Source organism: Mustela nivalis (genome assembly GCF_964662115.1).
Source record: "Mustela nivalis genome assembly, chromosome: 12".
In the NCBI taxonomy this organism is placed as follows: domain Eukaryota; kingdom Metazoa; phylum Chordata; class Mammalia; order Carnivora; family Mustelidae; genus Mustela; species Mustela nivalis.
In genome coordinates, this window is record NC_139031.1 from 88,495,378 (window position 1) to 88,516,098 (window position 20,721).

General features: G+C 38.7%; 1 gene segment (V, D, J or C); it reads right to left on the minus strand.

Annotated features, from left to right (window-relative positions):
• Window positions 1-17,698: 17,698 nt before the first annotated feature.
• Window positions 17,699-20,721, minus strand: part of LOC309844792 (T cell receptor gamma constant 1-like) — a 30,091-nt gene continuing 27,068 nt past the window's right edge. The window contains exon 6 of the C gene segment in view: window positions 17,699-18,304.

The following is a 20,721-nucleotide window of genomic DNA, read 5'->3' on the forward strand; positions in this document are numbered from 1 at the left end:
ATGGTGTTCTATTTTCTCAGGCTTGTTTTATCTATGTGCTCTGTCAAATGTGGTTGATTCATGGAAAATGCTTGAAGTCAAACAGGCCTTTACTAGTTGGGACTGTCAGTGGTGGTTGCCATGTTAAAAGATAAAATAAGGACAGTTAAACCCCAGCCAACTTTGCTCATCCGAGGGCCACAACTAATCGGAAGAACATATCCATCTGCACACGCATGCTCCTTCTGTCAAGGCTGTGGTTGAGGGCCCCCATATTTTATACCAAGGCTCATTCCAATAGCTGCTATACGAGTTGGGATTGTAAGATCAGAGGTATTGAGACACTGCACCCTCAGTCCACTGTGATGACACTGTTCTGAAAGAAATAACATGCAGACTTGTAGAACTAGGTGATCCCTGACATTCTACCAAGACCTACTCTTTTCCACAGCAGATGATTTACTGAGGGTCCTATTTTCAGTCTCATTTTGTCACTATAGGCAGGGATATATGAGATCCTTCACCATGAAACTACTAGCACAGACACACTGTAGACATTATAACAGCAGGTGCTTCTTTCCTCACAGGAACACAAACATACAGAGACCCTGAGTTCCACTGTGTCATTGGATGTCATAAGCTGAATCTTCTCAATGCCTCTAAAGAGACAAATGACTGCAGAGTCAAGAATAATTAGAGCAAAGCCATTTTTAAAAAAATTAATTTAATTTAAATTAAATTACTTGACATATAGGGTACTATTAATTTCAGAGGTAGAGTTTAGTGATTCTTCAGTTGTATATAATACCTAGTGTCCTCCTTAATGCCCATTACCCCATTACCCCATATACCCATGCCCCTCCCCTCCAACAACCCTGTTTGTTACCTATGATTAAGGGTCTCTTATGGTTTGCCTACCTCTATGATTTTGTCTTCTATTTTTCCCTCCCTTGACCTATGCTCCCCTGTTTTGTTTCTTAAATTCCACTTATGAGGGAAATCATGTGATAATTGTCTTTCTCTGATTAACTTATTTTGCTTAGCGTAATACCCTCTAGTTCAATCCACGCCCTTGTAAATGGTAAGATTTCATTTTTTGATGGCTGGCCAATATTCCATTGTATGTGTATTTCACATTTTCTTTATCCATTCATCTGTCCCTTTCTCCACATTCTCACCAACATATGTTATTTTCTGATTTATTAATTGTAGCCATGGAATACATGGTGTACATGGTATAAGATGGTATCTCTTGTGAATTTGATTTGTGCTTCCCTGATGCCAAGTGATGGTGAGCATTTTTTCATGTGTCTGTTCACCATTTGTATTTCTTCCTTATAGAAATGACTGTTCATGTCTTCTGCCATTTCATGACTGGATTATTTGTTCTTTGGGTGTTGGGTTTGAAAAGTTCTTTTTTTTTTAATTTTTAATTTTTTTTATTTTATTTTTTTTAATTTTTATTAAATTTTTTTATTTTTTATAAACATATATTTTTATCCCCAGGGGTACAGGTCTGTGAATCACCAGGTTTACACACTTCACAGCACTCACCAAAGCACATACCCTCCCCAATGTCCATAATCCCACCCCCTTCTCCCAAACCCCCTCCCCCCAGCAACCCTCAGTTTGTTTTGTGAGATTAAGAGTCACTTATGGTTTGTCTCCCTCCCAATCCCATCTTGTTTCTTTTATTCTTCTCCGACCCACTTAAGCCACCATGTTGCATCACCACTTCCTCATATCAGGGAGATCATATGATAGTTGTCTTTCTCTGCTTGACTTATTTCGCTAAGCATGATACGCTCTAGTTCCATCCATGTTGTCGCAAATGGCAAGATTTCATTTCTTTTGATGGCTGCATAGTATTCCATTGTGTATATATACCACATCTTCTTGATCCATTCATCTGTTGATGGACATCTAGGTTCTTTCCATAGTTTGGCTATGGTGAACATTGCTGCTATAAACATTCGGGCTAATGTGCCCCTTTGGATCACTACGTTTGTATCTTTAGGGTAAATACCCAATAGTGCAATTGCTGGGTCATAGGGAAGTTCTATTTTCAACATTTTGAGGAACCTCCATGCTGTTTTCCAGAGTGGCTGCACCAGCTTGCATTCCCACCAACAGTGTAGGAGGGTTTCTTTCTCCACATCCTCGCCAGCATCTGTCATTTCCTGACTTGTTGATTTTAGCCATTCTGACTGGTGTGAGATGATATCTCATTGTGGTTTTGATTTGTATTTCCCTGATGCCAAGTGATATGGAGCACTTTTTCATGTGTCTGATGGCCATCTGGATGTCTTCTTTGCAGAAATGTCTGTTCATGTCCTCTGCCCTTTTCTTGATTGGATTATTTGTTCTTTGGGTGTTGAGTTTGCTAAGTTCTTTATAGATTCTGGACACTAGTCCTTTATCTGATATGTCGTCTGCAAATATCTTCTCCCATTCTGTCAGTTGTCTTTTGATTTTGTTAACTGTTTCCTTTGCTGTGCAAAAGCTTTTGATCTTGATGAAATCCCAATAGTTCATTTTTGCCCTTGCTTCCCTTGCCTTTTGCGTTGTTCCTAGGAAGATGTTGCTGCGGCAGAGGTCAAAGAGGTTGCTGCCCGTGTTCTCCTCAAGGATTTTGATGGATTCCTTTCTCACATTGAGGTCCTTCATCCATTTTGAGTCTATTTTTGTGTGTGGTGTAAGGAAATGGTCCAATTTCATTTTTCTACATGTGGCTGTCCAGTTTTCCCAGCACCATTTATTGAAGAGGCTGTCTTTTTTCCATTGGACATTCTTTCCTGCTTTGTCGAAGATGAGTTGACCATAGATTTGAGGGTCTATTTCTGGGCTCTCTATTCTGTTCCATTGATCTATGTGTCTGTTTTTGTGCCAGTACCATGCTGTCTTGATGATGACAGCTTTGTAATAGAGCTTGAAGTCCGGAATTGTGATGCCACCAACGTTGGCTTTCTTTTTCAATATCCCTTTGGCTATTCGAGGTCTTTTCTGGTTCCATATAAATTTTAGCATTATTTGTTCCATTTCTTTGAAAAAGATGGATGGTACTTTGATAGGAATTGCATTAAATGTGTAGATTGCTTTAGGTAGCATAGACATTTTCACAATATTTATTCTTCCAATCCAGGAGCATGGAACATTTTTCCATTTCTTTGTGTCTTCCTCAATTTCTTTCATGAGTACTTTATAGTTTTCTGAATATAGATTCTGTGCCTCTTTGGTTAGGTTTATTCCTAGGTATCTTATGGTTTTGGGTGCAATTGTAAATGGGATGGACTCCTTAATTTCTCTTTCTTCTGTCCTGCTGTTGGTGTAGAGAAATGCAACTGATTTCTGTGCATTGATTTTATATCCTGACACTTTACTGAATTCCTGTATAAGTTCTAGAAGTTTTGGAGTGGAGTCTTTTGGGTTTTCCACATATAGTATCATATCATCTGCAAAGAGTGATATTTTGACTTCTTCTTTGCCGATTTGGATGCCTTTAATTTCCTTTTGTTGTCTGATTGCTGAGGCTAGGACCTCTAGTACTATGTTGAATAGCAGTGGTGATAATGGACATCCCTGCCGTGTTCCTGACCTTAGCAGAAAAGCTTTAAGTTTTTCTCCATTGAGAATGATATTTGCGGTGGGTTTTTAATAGATGGCTTTGATGATATTGATGTATGTGCCCTCTATCCCTACACTTTGATGAGTTTTGATCAGGAAGGGATGCTGTACTTTGTCAAATGCTTTTTCAGCATCTATTGAGAGTATCATATGGTTCTTGTTCTTTCTTTTATGGATGTGTTGTATCACATTGACTGATTTGCGGATGTTGAACCAACCTTGCAGCCCTGGAATAAATCCCACTTGGTCGTGGTGAATAATCTTTTTAATGTACTGTTGAATCCTATTGGCTAGTATTTTGTTGAGTATTTTCGCATCTGTGTTCATCAAGGATATTGGTCTATAGCTCTCTTTTTTGATGGGATCCTTGTCTGGTTTTGGGATCAAGGTGATGCTGGCCTCATAAAATGAGTTTGGAAGTTTTCCTTCCATTTCTAATTTTTGGAACAGTTTCAGGAGAATAGGAATTAGTTCTTCTTTAAATGTTTGGTAGAATTCCCACGGGAAGCCGTCTGGCCCTGGGCTTTTGTTTGTTTGGAGATTTTTAATGACTGTTTCAATCTCCTTACTGGTTATGGGTCTGTTCATGCTTTCTACTTCTTCCTGATTCAGGTGTGGTAGTTTATATGTTTCTAGGAATGCATCCATTTCTTCCAGATTGTCAAATTTGTTGGCATAGATTTGCTTATTGTATGTTCTTATAATAGTTTGTATTTCTTTGGTGTTAGTTGTGATCTCTCCTCTTTCATTCATGATTTTATTTATTTGGGTCCTTTTTCTTTTCTTTTTGATAAGTCTGGCCAGGGGTTTATCAATTTTATTAATTTTTCAAAGAACCAGCTCCTAGTATCTTTGATTTGCTCTATTGTCTTTTTGGTTTCTATTTCATTGATTTCTGCTCTGATCTTTATGATTCCTCTTCTCCTGCTTGGCTTAGGGTTTCTTTCTTGTTCTTTCTCCAGCTCCTTTAGGTGTAGGTTTAGGTTGTGTACCTGAGACCTTTCTTGTTTCTTGAGAAAGGCTAGAATCGCTATATATTTTCCTCTCAGGACTGCCTTTGTTGTGTCCCACAGTTTGAACCATTGTATTTTCATTATCATTTGTTTCCATGATTTTTTTCAATTCTTCTTTAATTTCCCGGTTGACCCATTCATTCTTTAGAAGGATGCTGTTTAGTCTCCATGTATTTGGGTTCTTTTCAAACTTCCTTTTGTGGTTGAGTTCTAGTTTTAGAGCATTGTGGTCTGAAAATATGCAGGGAATGATCCCAATCTTTTGATACCGGTTGAGTCCTGATTTAGGACCGAGGATGTGATCTATTCTGGAGAATGTTCCATGTGCACTAGAGAAGAATGTGTATTCTGTTGCTTTGGGATGAAATGTTCTGAATATATCTGTGATGTCCATCTGGTCCAGTGTGTCGTTTAAGGCCTTTATTTCCTTGTTGATCTTTTGCTTGGATGATCTGTCCATTTCAGTGAGGGGAGTGTTAAAGTCCCCTACTATTATTGTATTATTGTTTATGTGTTCCTTTGATTTTGTTATTAATTGGTTCATATAGTTGGCTGCTCCCACGTTGGGGGCATAGATATTTAAAATTGTTAGATCTTCTTGTTGGACAGACCCTTTGAGTATGATATAGTGTCCTTCCTCATCTCTTATTATAGTCTTTGGCTTAAAATCTAATTGATCTGATATAAGGATTGCCACTCCTGCTTTCTTCTGATGTCCATTAGCATGGTAAATTCTTTTCCACCACCTCACTTTAAATCTGGAGGTATCTTCGGGATTAAAATGAGTTTCTTGGATGCAACATATAGATGGGTTTTGTTTTTTATCCATTATTATAGCCTGTGTCTTTTGACAGGGGCATTTAGCCCATTAACATTCAGGGTAACTATTGAGAGATATGAATTTAGTGCCATTGTATTGCCTGTAAGGTGACTGTTACTGTATATGGTCTCTGTTCCTTTCTTATCTACCACTTGTTGGCTCTCTCTTTGCTTAGAGGACCCCTTTCAATTTGGTGTTTGCAAATTCTTTCAGTTTTTGTTTGTCCTGGAAGCTTTTAATCTCTCCTTCTATTTTCAATGATAGCCTAGCTGGATATAGTATTCTTGGCTGCATGTTTTTCTCGTTTAGTGCTCTGAAAATATCATGCTAGCTCTTTCTGGCCTTCCAGGTCTCTGTGGATAAGTCAGCTGCCAATCTAATATTTTTACCATTGTATGTTACAGACTTCTTTTCCTGGGCTGCTTTCAGGATTTTCTCTTTGTCACTGAGACTTGTAAATTTTACTATTAGGTGACGGGGTGTGGGCCTATTCTTATTGATTTTGAGGGGCGTTCTCTGAACCTCCTGAATTTTGATGCTCGTTCCCTTTGCCATATTGGGGAAATTCTCCCTAATAATTCTCTCCAGTATACCTTCTGCTCCCCTCTCTCTTTCTTCTTCTTCTGGAATCCCAATTATCTAAATGTTGTTTCATCATATGGTGTCACTTATCTCTCGAATTCTCCCCTCGTGGTCCAGTAGCTGTTTGTCCCTCTTTTGCTCAGCTTCTTTATTCTCTGTCATTTGGTCTTCTATATCACTAATTCTTTCTTCTGCCTCATTTATCCTAGCAGTGAGAGCCTTCATTTTTGATTGCTCCTCATTAATAGCTTTTTTGATTTCAACTTGGTTAGATATTAGTTCTTTTATTTCTCCAGAAAGGGCTTTTATATCTCTCGAGAGGGTTTCTCTCATATCTTCCATGCCTTTTTCGAGGCCGGCTAGAACCTTGAGAATTGTCATTCTGAACTCTAGATCTGACATATTACCAATGTCTGTATTGATTAGGTCCCTAGCCTTCAGTACTGCCTCTTGTTCTTTTTTTTGTGTTCAATTTTTCTGTCTTGTGTTTTTGTCCAGATAAGAGTATATGAAGGAGCCAGTAAAATACTAAAAGGGTGGCAACAACCCCAGGAAAATATGCTTTAACCAAATTAGAAGAGATACCAAATTGTGAGGGGCGAGAAAGGGGATAAAAAGAGGTTCAAAAAGGAAGAAACAAAAAAAAAAAGAAAAAAGAAAAAAAAAGAAAAGAAAAGAATTTAAAAAAAGAAAACAAATAAGAAAAATCTAAAAAAGAAAAAATATATGTATTAGATTAACTAGTTAAAAAATGTTAAAAAAGAAAAAGGTAAAATTTATAAAAAAAATTACCAGAAGGCGAGAATAAAAACAAAAAATGAAAAAGAATAAAATTTAATTAACTGCAAGACTAAAAAAAATCACAGGGAAAAAGCCATGAGTTCCGTTCTTTGCTTTCTCCTCCTCTGGAATTCTGCTGCTCTCCTTGGTATTGAAACCGCACTGGGGGAGGGGCCTGGTGTAGTGATTCTCAAGTGTCTTTGCCCCAGGCGGAATTGCACCGCCCTTACCCGGGGCCCGTCCGCTTGGGTTTGCTTTCAGGAGATTTTTTTCCCTGAGTGCTTTCTGTAGAGTTCCGGAGGACGGGAATACAAATGGCGGCCTCCTGGTCTCCGGCCCGGAGGAGCCGAGAGCCCAGGGCCCCACTCCTCAGTGCGCCCTAAGAAAACAGCGCCCAGTTACTCCCGTCTGCCTGACCTCCGGCCGCGCTCCGAGCTCACCGAGCCTGCGACCGGTTCAAGGTAACACCGAGCTGTGAGCTTACTGTCAGCTCTGTCTCTGTAGCCGGCTTTCCTGTTCCAATACCCGCAAGCTCTGTGATACTCAGACACCCCAGATCCTTCTGTGACCCTGCGGGACCTGAGTCCACGCTGACCCCGCTTGGGCTTCGCCCGGTTTAGCCTCTGGAGCGATGTCCCTCAGCGGAACAGACTTTTAAAAGTCCTGATTTTGTGCTCCGTTGCTCCGCCCCTTGCCGGGAGCCAGCCCCTCCCCCGGGGGTCTATCTTCCCGTCGCTTTGGATTTACTTCTCCGCTGGTCCTACCTTTCAGAAAGTGGTTGTTTTTCTGTTTCCAGAATTGCTGTTCTTCTTCTCTTCGATCTGCCGATGGATTTTCAGGTGTTTGCAATCTTTCGATAAGCTATCTAGCTGATCTCTGGCTAGCTGAAGTAGTCTCAGCCTGCTACTTCTCTGCCATCTTGACTCCTCCTCTGGATCTCTGCCCATTTTTGATATGATTGTCTGTTTTATGTGTGTTGAGTTTGAGGAGTTCATTATAGATCCTGGATATCAACCTTTTGTCTGTACTGTCATTTGCAAATATCTTCTCCCATTCCGTGGGTTGCCTCTTTGTTTTCTTGACTGTTTCCTTTGCTGTGCAGAAGCTTTTGATTTTGATGAAGTCCCAAAAGTTTATTTTCGCTTTTGTTTCCTTTGCCTTTGGAGACATATCTTTTTTTTTTTTTAATTTTTTATTTTTTATAAACATATATTTTTATCCCCAGGGGTACAGGTCTGTGAATCACCAGGTTTACACACTTCACAGCACTCACCAAAGCACATACCCTCCCCAATGTCTATAATCCCATGGAGACATATCTTGAAAGAAGTTGCTATGGCTGATTATCGAAGAGGTTACTGCCTATGTTCTCCTCTAGGATTCTGATGGATTCCTGTCTCACATTGAGGTCTTTCATCCATTTTGAGTTTATCTTTGTGTACAGTGTAATTTGACAAAATCCAGCATCCGTTCCTGATTAAAACGCTTCAAAGTATAGGGAGAGAGGGAACATACCTGAACTTCATCAAATCTATCTATGAAAGACCCACAGAAAATATCATCCTCAATGGGAAAAAGCTTGCAGCCTTCCCGTTGATATCAGGAACACAAGGATGCCCACTCTCACCACTCTTGTTCAACATAGTATTAGAGGTCCTAGCAACAGCAATCAGACAACAAAGAGAAATAAAAGGTATCCAAATTGGCAATGAAGAAGTCAAACTCTCTCCCTTTGCAGATGACATGATTCTTTATATGGAAAACCCAAAAGACTGCACCCCCAAACTACTAGAACTCATACAACAATTCAGCAACGTGGCAGGATACAAAGTCAATGTACAGAAATCAGTGGTTTTCTTATACACTAATAATTGGATTACAGAAAGGGAAATTAGAGAATCGATTCCATTTACTATAGCATCAAGAACCATAAGATACCTGGGAATAAACCTATCCAAAGAGGTAAAGGATCTGTACTCGAGGAACTACAGAACACTCATGAAAGAAACTGAAGAAGACACAAAAAGATGGAAGACCATTCCACGCTCTTGGATCGGAAGAATAATCATTGTTAAAATGCCTATACTGCCTAGAGCAATCTATACTTTTAATGTTATCTCGATCAAAATTCCACCAGTTTTCTTCAAAGAGCCAGAGCAAATAATCCTAAAATTTGTATGGAATAAGAAGAGACCCCGAATCGCTAAGGAAATGTTGAAAAACAAAAATAAAACGGGGTATCACATTACCTGATTTCAAGCTTTACTACAAAGCTGTGATCACCAAGACAGCATGGTACTGGCATAAAAACAGACACGTAGGGCAGTGAAACAGAGTAGAGAGCTCAGATATGGACCCTCAACTCTATGGTCAAATAATCTTTGACAAAACAGGAAAAAATATACAGTGGAAAAAAGACAGTCTCTTCAATAAATGGTGCTGGGAAAACTGGGCAGCTATATGTAGAAGAATGAAACTCGACCATTCTCTTACACCGTACACAAAGTATTCATGGTTTTTGCACTACACCCAGTGCTCCATGCAATCCGTGCCCTTTCCAATACCCACCACCTGGTTCCCCAACCTCCCACCCCCAGCCGCTTCAAACCCCTCAGATTGTTTTTCAGAGTCCATAGTCTCTCATGGTTCACCTCCCCTTCCAATTTCCCCCTTCTCCTCTCTAACTCCCCTTGTCCTCCATGTTATTTCTTATGCTCCACAAATAAGTGAAACCATATGATAATTGACTCTCTCTGCTTGACTTATTTCATTCAGCATAATCTCTTCCAGTTCTGTATATGCTGCTACCAAAGTTGAGTATTCATCCTTTCTGATGGAGGCATAATACTCCATAGTGTATATGGACCACATCTTCCTTATACATTCATCTGTTGATGGGCATCTTGGTTCTTTCCACAGTTTGGTGACCGTAGCCATTGCTGCTATAAACATTGGGTCGGAAGAATAAACATTGTTAAGATGTCTATACTGCCTAGAGCAATCTATACTTTTAATGCCATTCCAATCAAAATTCCACCAGTATTTTTCAAAGAGCTGGAGCAAATAATCCAGAAATTTGTATGGAACCAGAAGAGACCCCGAATCACTAAGGAAATGTTGAAAAACAAAAATAAAACGGGGGGCATCACATTACCTGATTTCAAGCTTTACTACAAAGCTGTGAGCACCAAGACAGCATGGTACTGGCATAAAAACAGACACATATCCCAGTGGGACAGAGTAGAGAGCCCAGATATGGACCCTCAACTCTATGGTCAAATAATCTTTGACAAAACAGGAACAAATATACAATGGAAAAAAGACAGTCTCTTCAATAAATGGTGTTGGGAAAACTGGACAGCTATATGTAGAAGAATGAAACTCGACCATTCTCCCACACTGTACACAAAGATAAACTGAGGCATATTTTTTGATGAGGAAAGCAACTATGGAGCAGGCTGCTTCCTTTGAGAGTGAGTCTACTTTATCCCTCACCCGCTAGCTACCTTGTCTTCCCACAGATCCCTTTTTATGTTCCTTCCTTGATTGTGAGAGTAACACATGCCTTTTATAAAAATGTGCACAGAAGAGCAATCACAGAACATTTCCTTCAAACTCTGTGCCACATCATCAGTATTGACAGTTCAGTTTGTCTTCTGCTCATTTTCTGTTTGTAATTTCACATAATCATGGCCACACTGCTGATATTATTTATATCCTATTTTAATTTAAAGAAATTGTAAAGTCAGTTTGTTATACATATTATGGAATATCCAGAAATGATTTGAGTCACCTGGTTATTTTTATCTTATCTTTTTTATTTGCATATATGTTTTTATTTTTTATTATTTAAATATGATCCTGTGATATACATACACATTTTTATTACATATTTGCATTTACTTTCTAGTATTTGCATTTTCTATGTTGTTTTAAACTATGTAAATATAATTTTAAGCAGATACTAAGTATCTTGTGGAAATGTAATATTTATTTAACTTTTCCTCTCTTCTCACACATTTAGACATTGTTACGATTTTTAGCATTAAAGTGTACATAATTGAAATTAAATGTTATTTCTTTAGAGATATTTCCTAGAGAAATAATACCAGTGAAATAGCAGGGTTAAGTGTATGATTAACATAAGGCTTATGAGGCATGACCCACCATGGTTGTAGCAGTGGTCGATAGCGGGAGCATTTAAATAGTGACCATCTGGGATCCCCCTTGGCATTGGGAAGTCCTCACCAGTCTCACTCACTGGAGACAGAGATATTTAAAAACAATTAGATTAGATTATTTTTTAGCAAAGCTCATTTATTTGCAATTGAAAAGTATATGCAAGTTCATCAGAAAAGAGGAGGAGGAGAGCAGCAGTAGATAATAGTTCTTAGCCCATATAAATATTTTTAGTAGTGTAGAAATGACATCTACTTTGACAGGTTAGCATGTGTTATAGATTTTAAAGGTTTTCCTCCTATAAGAAATGTAATAATACTTTATTTTACAGTTACAGCATTGTTAAACTAAATCTCTAGAAGATTAAACACATGTAACTTGGGAGGTCTTAAAATTTTATGCACATATATTGTAATATTAAATACATTCTGTTACCCCTGAATAGACAGGGATGCGTTTTCTCTTCTTCTCTACTATGTAGGCTCTGAAGACAAAAAGCAGGACAGTGAAAAACCATACTTAAAACCCTTAGAAGTTACATTCTAAAAACCTTTAGAAGTTACATTAGTTGAAGTAAGTGTTCGAAAATGGAAGTGTAACAATAAAGTAGCTAAACATGCCATTTCTCTGAGTAGAATCAAGGAATATGAATATAAATACAGCCAGATTTGTCGTATTCACGCAAATTTATAGTTAGATGTTATTTATGTAAAATTTCTTACCATTCTTTTGCATAGGTGTGAATCTGTAAAGTATGAAGAATAACTCGGAGTCCCAAATTTTTCTTTGTTTTATTGATTTTTACTAATATTAGCACATAGTATTATATAAGTTTCTAGGGTGCAACATTACAATTCAAAATTTGTATACACTACACAGTGACCAAATCATAACTGTCATTACTACCCAAATTTCTACACAGTGAGATTTTCATTTTGTCTCCTTAGCCAGAACATGTCTGTGTGAGATGTTATTCAACTATGTGTGCTATGAGGGTAACAGTGCCATGGGATGTGGGAATTGAGTGTCTGTCTATACCTGAGCACGTGGGAGTAGAATAGTGAGTGGCTGTGCTAGATGGCACAGCAGGAAAGGGGCAGAGGTGAGACTCAGGCCTGTCCTGTCTGCTACCAGGGTCCACCTGGGCCCTCCACCCAGATGTCCCCCACATGCTGTGGAGCTTCTGAGATGAAACGTGTGGTCCAGTCAGAGCAGGAGGTGATGGGCCTCAAGGTAAGGCCTGTTGTCCATCACTTCAGATCATCAAAGTAAACAGCCTCAGAAATGCCAGGAAACACACACAAAGCTAATTATAGTAGCAGCAGCTCTGCCTAATTACGTGAAGACAGAAGGAAAGTGGTGACTGGCTCAGAGTTGTGGAGGGGCCTGTACAGGTGGAGAATAGCCCCAGTGGCAGCCAGGGTGGCTGCAAGTGGGACACATGCCTGCATCTCCAGGGCCCCACAAGCTGGCCGAGCTTTCTACATCAGTCCTTGAGACATAGCAGAGATGGGAGGAGGAGAATAGTAAGATTCTCAAATACTTTAAAATAAATTCTTGTGTGGCCACACTCGGGTCTTTTTGTGTCTGTAAGAGTCCAAATTCAGCACACAGACATTCTCATAAAATACAAGGCAAAGTGTACCATTTTCCCTTTAACGGTACATTTCAAATAATTTTGTGTCTTTTCCTAAGTGTAAAAATAGATCATTGAAAGTCACTGGAGTGGGGGAGAAAAGGACCAGAGCTGGGGTGTTTCTATTGAAAGTTCAAGGTGACATCTGCTTCTGACTTTAATGAACAGTTAATAAAGAATTTATTTATTGTAGTACCTTATAGACATTGTACCAGATCATGTACATTTAGGACCTACCTGCTAATAATGTGCTGTGTTCAGTGAGACTGAGCCAGATCTGTTCATGAATAGTGGGAGCAAAATCTCGTGCTATATTCCCAATCAGAAGACTTCAATATTTTGGAATAACACTTTTTTATGATGCCAAATGGCTTTCTTTTAAAATATTTATTTATTTATCTTTAGGGGGAGAAAGCATGCTAGTGCAGGGAGGGGAAGGGCAAAGGGAGTGAAAATCTTTAAGCAGACTCTGCACTGAGCAACGATCCTGAGGCGAGGGCTCCATCCCTAGATCCTGAGACAAGGATCTGAGCTGAAACCAAGAATCAGATGCTTAACTGAATGTGCCACCGAGGCACCTCAAGAAAATATCTTTTTATTTTGATATCCAGATTGGAATTTTGTTTCATGTTTCAGATTTCTTTTGTGTTTCTTTTTTAACATCCTTCATTTCCCTTGTTTTTTTTTTTTTTTATTTCACAAGAATGTGCTCTTCTTACAATTTTAAGAAGTAATAAATTCTAACATATCAAAATGATTCATTTTACTTCTCTTGTTTTGCATCACAGATTTGACCTGAAGCCTTGGAATTAACAAAGGGGCCAGGAGGGAATGTCAGTAGATATACAGTGTAACTAGGTATTTTGTATTATCATTATTATTATTTTTTACTGAATGATTTTATTCATTTTATTTAATTTTTATTCTGCTTTATTTTTTAAATCTTATTTATTTATTTATTTATTTATTCATTCTTCTTCCATTTATTTATTTATTTATTTACCTATTTATTTATTTATTTTAGCATAACAGTATTCATTGTTTTTGTACCACACCCAGTGCTCCATGAAATCTGTGCCCTCTATAATATTTTGTATGATTTTTATCATGAAATAGCATCTTTCTCTTAGAAGTGCTTCTGAAATAGTGTGAGATTTATTTTGAACCCACAGTTTGAAATCATTGCTATCATTTTCCCTTTGTGTTTCGCTCTTTTTTTTAAATAGTGTGCTTCACTAATTCGAAGTAAAATGAATTAAATTATGTTGTGAAATCTTTCTTTCAAACATGAATGTTTATCTTAATGCTTCATAGGAAAGTAGTGTGTCAATTAATTTTCCTTCTTTAATTCATTGTGTCCTTCAAGAGAAACTCACCTGTGCATAGCAGCACTGTTGCCGATCTGGGTGGAAAATGACCATAGATTTGTGTAGGTCAGATCATCCATTTGTGCTTGTTCTGAGAATGGACCAAATGACAAAAGTGCCACTGGGAGAGGTGTGGGAGGCTGAGGCCTAACCAGAAAGAGCTTCTTATGGTGGAGAAAGGTGGGGGTTTGGCTTTGGGACCCAAATCTCAGGAGTCAGAGGTGTGGCCACAGTTAGAATGTCCTGTCTCAGGAACGGAGCCACATTCATACCAGGCCCATAGATGATGACTAAGCTAGATGGAAATGTATACTTTACCCTGAGAAAGTGCTCTCACCTACACATGCTAGACAGAACCTACAGCATGGGGCCCATGCTCCTGGAAACCCAGGTTCACCCAGAGGTTGGCTGTCAAGCACAGACCTAGAGTGAAGTCTATGGTGAGAATGTGCTGCCAGGTCAAACTATGAAAGCCTAGGGTGATGATCTCAGAAATAGAATTATACTTTGCCATAAACTGGACAGATTGGATCCAGGGACTAGGTACCCTCTCTGTTCCATGCTTGGGTGGGGTGAGGGTGAGGACACTTGCTCTTTGTGCTCACGTTGCTGAACAGCCCTCCTCTGCTCCACCCCCAGCACGTTTCTCTGATGTGCATGACTTCTATGGAGCCTTGCTCTAATTAAGTTTGACTCTACAGTCACTAGTCCCTGTAGAGGGACAGAGATGACTCAGTCTATGACATTCAATGACACAAGTGAACTCAGAGTCTCCATATGTCTGTGTTCTTGTGAGGAAAGAAGGACCTGCCGTTTTGTCGACTACAGTCTACCTGTGCTGGTAGCTTCGTGGGCAAGGATCTCGTGTCACCCTGCTTACACTGACTAAATGAGACTGAAAATAGAAGCCTCAGTATATCACCTGCCACAGAAAAGAGAAGATCCTGGTGGAATGTCAGGAATCACTTAGTGCTACAAGGAGTGTGCCTGCTCTCTCCTTCAGAACAGTGTCATCGGAGTGGACTGAGGGAGCAGCCTCAGTCCTGGTCATACAATCCCAAGTCACATAGCAGCTACTTGGAATGAACTCAGTATAAAATAGGGGACCCTCACCCACAGCCTGAGATGAGAGTATGTTTGACAGCAGGAGCATGCGTGTCCAGATGGATGTGTTCTTTTAATTAGCTGTGGCCTTTAGGAAGTGAACTAGTTGGCTGTGGTTTAACTGCCCTTATTTTATCTTTCAACACTGAAGCCCATGCTTGCAGAGCCCCAACCAGCAGGGGCCGGTTTGACTTTGAGCATTTTCCATGAATCAACCACATTTGACAGAGCACATAGATGAAACAAGCCTGAGAAAACGGAACCCTGTCGCCACCCACACGATCTCCAGCACCACCACCACCCTCCCGCTCTCTGCACCTCTCAGTCCAGGGCAGCTCAGGTCCATTCGGGGGAGGAAGGTGCTAAGGTGTTAGAAGCCACAGGAGACACTGCCTAGGAGCCCCAGCAATGACATCAGTCCACAGAGCTGTAGGTTATTTGTTAGTTTCCCCTCTGTGTCTCTGTGCTTTCCATGTGCAGAAACATGTTCAGATCTCTAAGTAGAGGCATTTGTCCTAAAGAAGTCTGATCACATTCTTGAGAATCAAGGAGTAGAAAAAAATTAAATTTCCACTTTCTTGTATCTGGTGGGTCTTATGTTGTTTTCACATGGAAACCTCTACTTGGTTTCCAAAAGCACCTGTTTCATAGAAACTTAGACTGATTATAAATAAAAGATCCTTTTGAATTTTAAATAAGATATTGTTTTATGCTAAAATATAAAAACTTCTACTTTAAAAGGATTCATTAGATAAGGAGAAAAATATCATTTATTTCTTCACCCACCAACCATGCATTGAACATTTTTATACCCATATTTGTAGAAATACACACACATATATAAGTGAGTGCCATACTTGATAGTGTTTTTACTCATAGAAATCATGGGCAAACTGCTGGACAAATATTTGCACACACACACACACACACACACACACACAAATAAATGGAAATGGACTCAATACACGAAAAGATGGTTATCCTCATCAGATAAAAGCAAATGAAGACCATGATGAGACACTATTTTTCACTTGTTAGATTAGCAAAATTGTAGTGTTTGACAGTACTGTCCTGATACTCACCTACATCATGAAAGAAGTGTACAATGGTGCTAACTCTAGTGGGGTAAGTTGGCAATACCTGCTAAAATGACCAGTAACCACATCTGAAGTGATATAAAATAATATTATATTTCAGCATATTTTATAATTATGAAAGACTGGAAATAATCTACTAGTCTACCATGAGTAACTGGTCTTATAATGTCTCTTATAAGGTAGAGTCAGCAATGAAATACTGTGCAACTTTCTAAGTGCTCTTTTATGTTGACATAAAAAGGACACAAGGATGTATAAGCGAGAAGTGCAGAATAATGTGTCATTACTACTTGTGTGTTAGAAGGAAGAAAATTAGATCTATATGTATTTATTTATTTTTATAAGTAAATTCATATTTGCCTAAATAAAAACTGGAAGGTTAGGCAAGAAACAAAAATGTGACCTGTAAGTGGTAAGCAGGTAGAGACAGTGGTTGGAACAAGATTTTGTGTTTCAATTTTTTAGACTGTTTTGATTTTGGAACCATGTAAACGTATAATCTAAAAATTTTAGTAGGGTCCTTCCATGCATATTTTTTCAAGAACACCTTCTTTAAAAAATATTTTTATTTATTCATGTAATCTCTATACCCACCATGGGGCACCAGCTTACAATATGAGATCGAGTCCCTTGCTTTTTCCACTGAGCCAACCACTGCCACCTCAACATTACTTTCTAATTAATTTTACATTTCTTCAACAGTCTACATTTTTGTGTAGATGCATACTAGTTCATCATACAACATCATTTATTTTATTTTCTTAGTTTCTTCTTAGGTGTTGGATTTAATTTGGGACTGTTGTAAATGGTGCTATGGTATTGCATGTAAATCTTACTGCATAGCTTGAGGGAGTGTGTGTGTGTGTGTGTGTGTGAGAGAGAGAGAGAGAGAGAGAGAGAGAGCAGGTGTGTTATCTATTATTTCTAAAGTAGAGCTGTCAACAGTAGATGCTAATACTGTTGAGGACTCACATGTACCCAACAAAATTAAATTATCTTAGCTACACTACTCCAGGAGATTGGCAAATGGTATCTTTATTTTAAATGATAAACTTATGGCACAGAGAGTTCATATAGCTATAGACTCAAGCACTTGGGATTCAGAATTCAAGCACTTAACTATGCCACCACCCTACATTTCTGGTGTTAGTGGAACTCTTATGGGGTTCTTGTGAGGTCAGGAAACATGGTGTTCCCGACACAGAGGGATAGGTCTGAGCACACCCACCATTCATGGGGCAGGTTATAATGTCACCACCAGAGTGTCTTCAACCAAATGAATCTGAATTTGCTGACCTTTGAAAGAGAAACAACCTGGGCACCTTCACTGGCTGTGGCTCTCCTGGGGCTGGTGCCCCAAAGAAGACTTCATAAGGACTATCTCAGACAAAGAATTAGAAATGAGGAAATGACCAATATAACAACCACTGTTGAATTTGAAGGCTCAGTTTTCATGCTGTCTTTTACCTTGAACTCTCAGTTACATTGCACCAAATGAAAGAACACAGAGGCCAAAGTAGAACTTTGATTGTTTTTTATTGTGCCTATTATGTAAAGCAGTACAAAACTCAGGCAGCAGTGATGGCAGTCCAGATGTGTAGAATAAATGGCTTTGAAGCAGTTATCTGGTTAAAGAGCCCCAGGAGATGCAGCTGAAGCTGTGTGTTGGCTGTGCTCAGAGGCTCTGGGACTGGGTGGCTGAGGAGCTGGTGGACATTAAGGAGAGAGCGGTGCTGATGCCCTTGTGTGGATGCCCCCTGGCCCCGCCCCAGAGTCATGGCAGAATTTGTTCTAGCTGCAAAGTGAAAGTTTCTGTTTGCCCAGTGGTGTGTAAACCTGTTCTTCAGTAATGACACAATAGAAAAAGACACATCTGAACTGAAATATAACAGTGTCAGAGAGAAGGCCCCATTAGATCCACAACAGATACTTTGGCGACAATTGCCATTGGAGAAAAGTGGACTCTTGTGCCACCATGTATTAGGTACTCTTCCCATTGCCACAGAATGCTGGTCTTCCAAGCAGACAGATGGCCACGATGACAGAGTAGATCAGGCTCTTGAAGAGCAGTAGAAGGTAGGTGTATAAGGCAGAAGTGGTCTTGAGCTGCAGCTGCAAAGTATCTAAAACAAGTCATTTATTATTTTCACCTTCTTTTCTTTTGAAAGGCTAAGGCTTATTAATCGGAGACAGGTCACATTATACATTTCTGATGATCTAAGTGGAAAGGAAGCCCCTAGACCCTCACAACCTGACAATAAACATCTACACCACTAACACTACCCCCACCACCATCACAAAATAACTCAAAATCCAGCTTGCTGGTCAAATCAATCAATAACCTCTGGGAAATTCACTTAGAACATCTAAAGTATTAAAAAGTAAGACTATGTCTTAGATGAATGAGTCAGGCTGAAGAAGCATTGGTTAAAATAGCTTTTACCCCTACCATGTCTGTAGGTAATAATATAACTAATATTCTTTAATCATTAACTACATGGCAGACATTTAATTTGAAAAGTTTGTGTGCAAAGATTTAATCTTTCTATTTTATATAAATATTTTAAAAATTTATTTATTTTCAGCATAACAGTATCATTATTTTTTCACCACACCCAGTGCTGCATGCAATCCATGCCCTCTATAATACCTACCACCTGGTACCCTGACCTTCCACCCCCCCCCACCACTTCAAACCCCTCAGATTGTTTTAATCTTTCTTAATTTTTCAATAACCTATGAGATTATTATTTTCATTGCCTTTTTACAAATAAATTGAGGACAGAGAATAATTTGCCTGATGTCATATGATTCATAAATACCACCAGCAAGATTTTAATCCTAGTGACATAATGTTGATAGCACATTCTTACCTACTTTGTATTTCCGTACTTTCAAAGTAATAAATACTTTCAGTTACAAAGAGTTAAGCATAAATATAAAGATAAATTGTTGATTCAGAAGCATCTTAGCCAATATATCTTGTGCATTGCTAAGATTCCTATCAAGGGTACAATCAATGGAAATTTGGTTGTGTTCAAGGTAGGGTGGGGGGGAGGTTTTATTAAAGAGGGCATTAGTTGTGATAAGCCCTGGATGATGTGTGTAAGTGTTAAATCACCATATTGTATACCTGAAACTAATATTATAATTAGTATGTTAACTAACTGGAATTTAAATAAAAACTTAAAAAATAATAAAATAAAGTGGAAGAAAGAAAGGAGTGAATCCAAATTCTCTGCAACTTTGGGAGATCAAACTCACTCCCTGAATATATTTATTGTAGTTAAGATATTATAGGATAATTGCATTTGTTATCCTTTGAGGTTTTGCAGGAAATACACGATATCAAAAAATAATTAATGCCGGGAGAAGGGGGTGGGATTATGGACATTGGGGAGGGTATGTGCTTTGGTGAGTGTTGTGAAGTGTGTAAACCTGGTGATTCACAGACCTGTATCCCTGGGGATAAAAATATATGTTTATAAAAAATAAAAAATTAAAAAAAAAAAGAAAAAAAATAATTAATGCCAATGTTGGTGTGTCAGATTGGCTATTCAATGAATCATTAGGCTGAGTCTGTTCACATGGAAATTTTGTGTATGTATTTATCTCCATTGAGAATTCCAAAATCATTAGCCCTCAGTGTGGAAAAGGACATCCAGTGATGCTGTACTCATTATTCCTTGACAAAGTGTCCTTGGTCAAGTAATATGTTAGCTAAGGTCTAGAGGCCTCTTGATATTGGACATGGAAGGCAGATCAGCAAAGCTAGAGCAATGTTCCTTGTACTCTCTTGTTATACATGTTGGAAGAAAGGGCGAGAAACTAGTACTTATGTGTCAGCTAAATAAAATAAACTATTTAGACACTCCACATATATGACATTATGTCTTCAGTAACTGATGAGGTGTTATTTGTGTTATTCCTGCTTGCCAGAAAGTGTAACTACTGTGCCCATATTCATGGAGCTAATAATAAAAAGACTAGGGTTAATGTCCGGTCTGTGGCGTTTAAATCCCCGTACTCACACTCCCCATGTGGACACCTGTCTCGGGCCTTAGCTTTGGGATATCTTGTTTTATGACAACAATGTAGAAGAATAGAAAACTGAGTAAGATGTATGAATTGTTATCTCAGAAGGTCTGGGCTGAAGCCTCTAATCTTGCTGTGTGTCATGGTGTAAGGGACTTAATTTTAAGTAATTGCCTTCATGTGTAAAATAGGAATATTATCCTTCACAGTGAGTATTAAGAGAATTAAACAAAATGCACTCACAGCGCAGCATTATATCTTCTGTATAAAAACCTCTTGGTGTCAGTTCATGTTGTTAACCACCAGCAAGAACAAAGATGTAAAAATTATCTAGAAGCAACTTGATATTATGTTTTCCTCAGTCAGTAGAAATAAAAGTCACAGAAATGAGTCAAGTCCATTGTTGAAATAATTCAGAGCAATCACTGTACCCCTAACTTATAGTCCTTTCACACCCAAACAAACACTTAATCTGTGAAAAACACTCCCGAGAAATGATGGATTG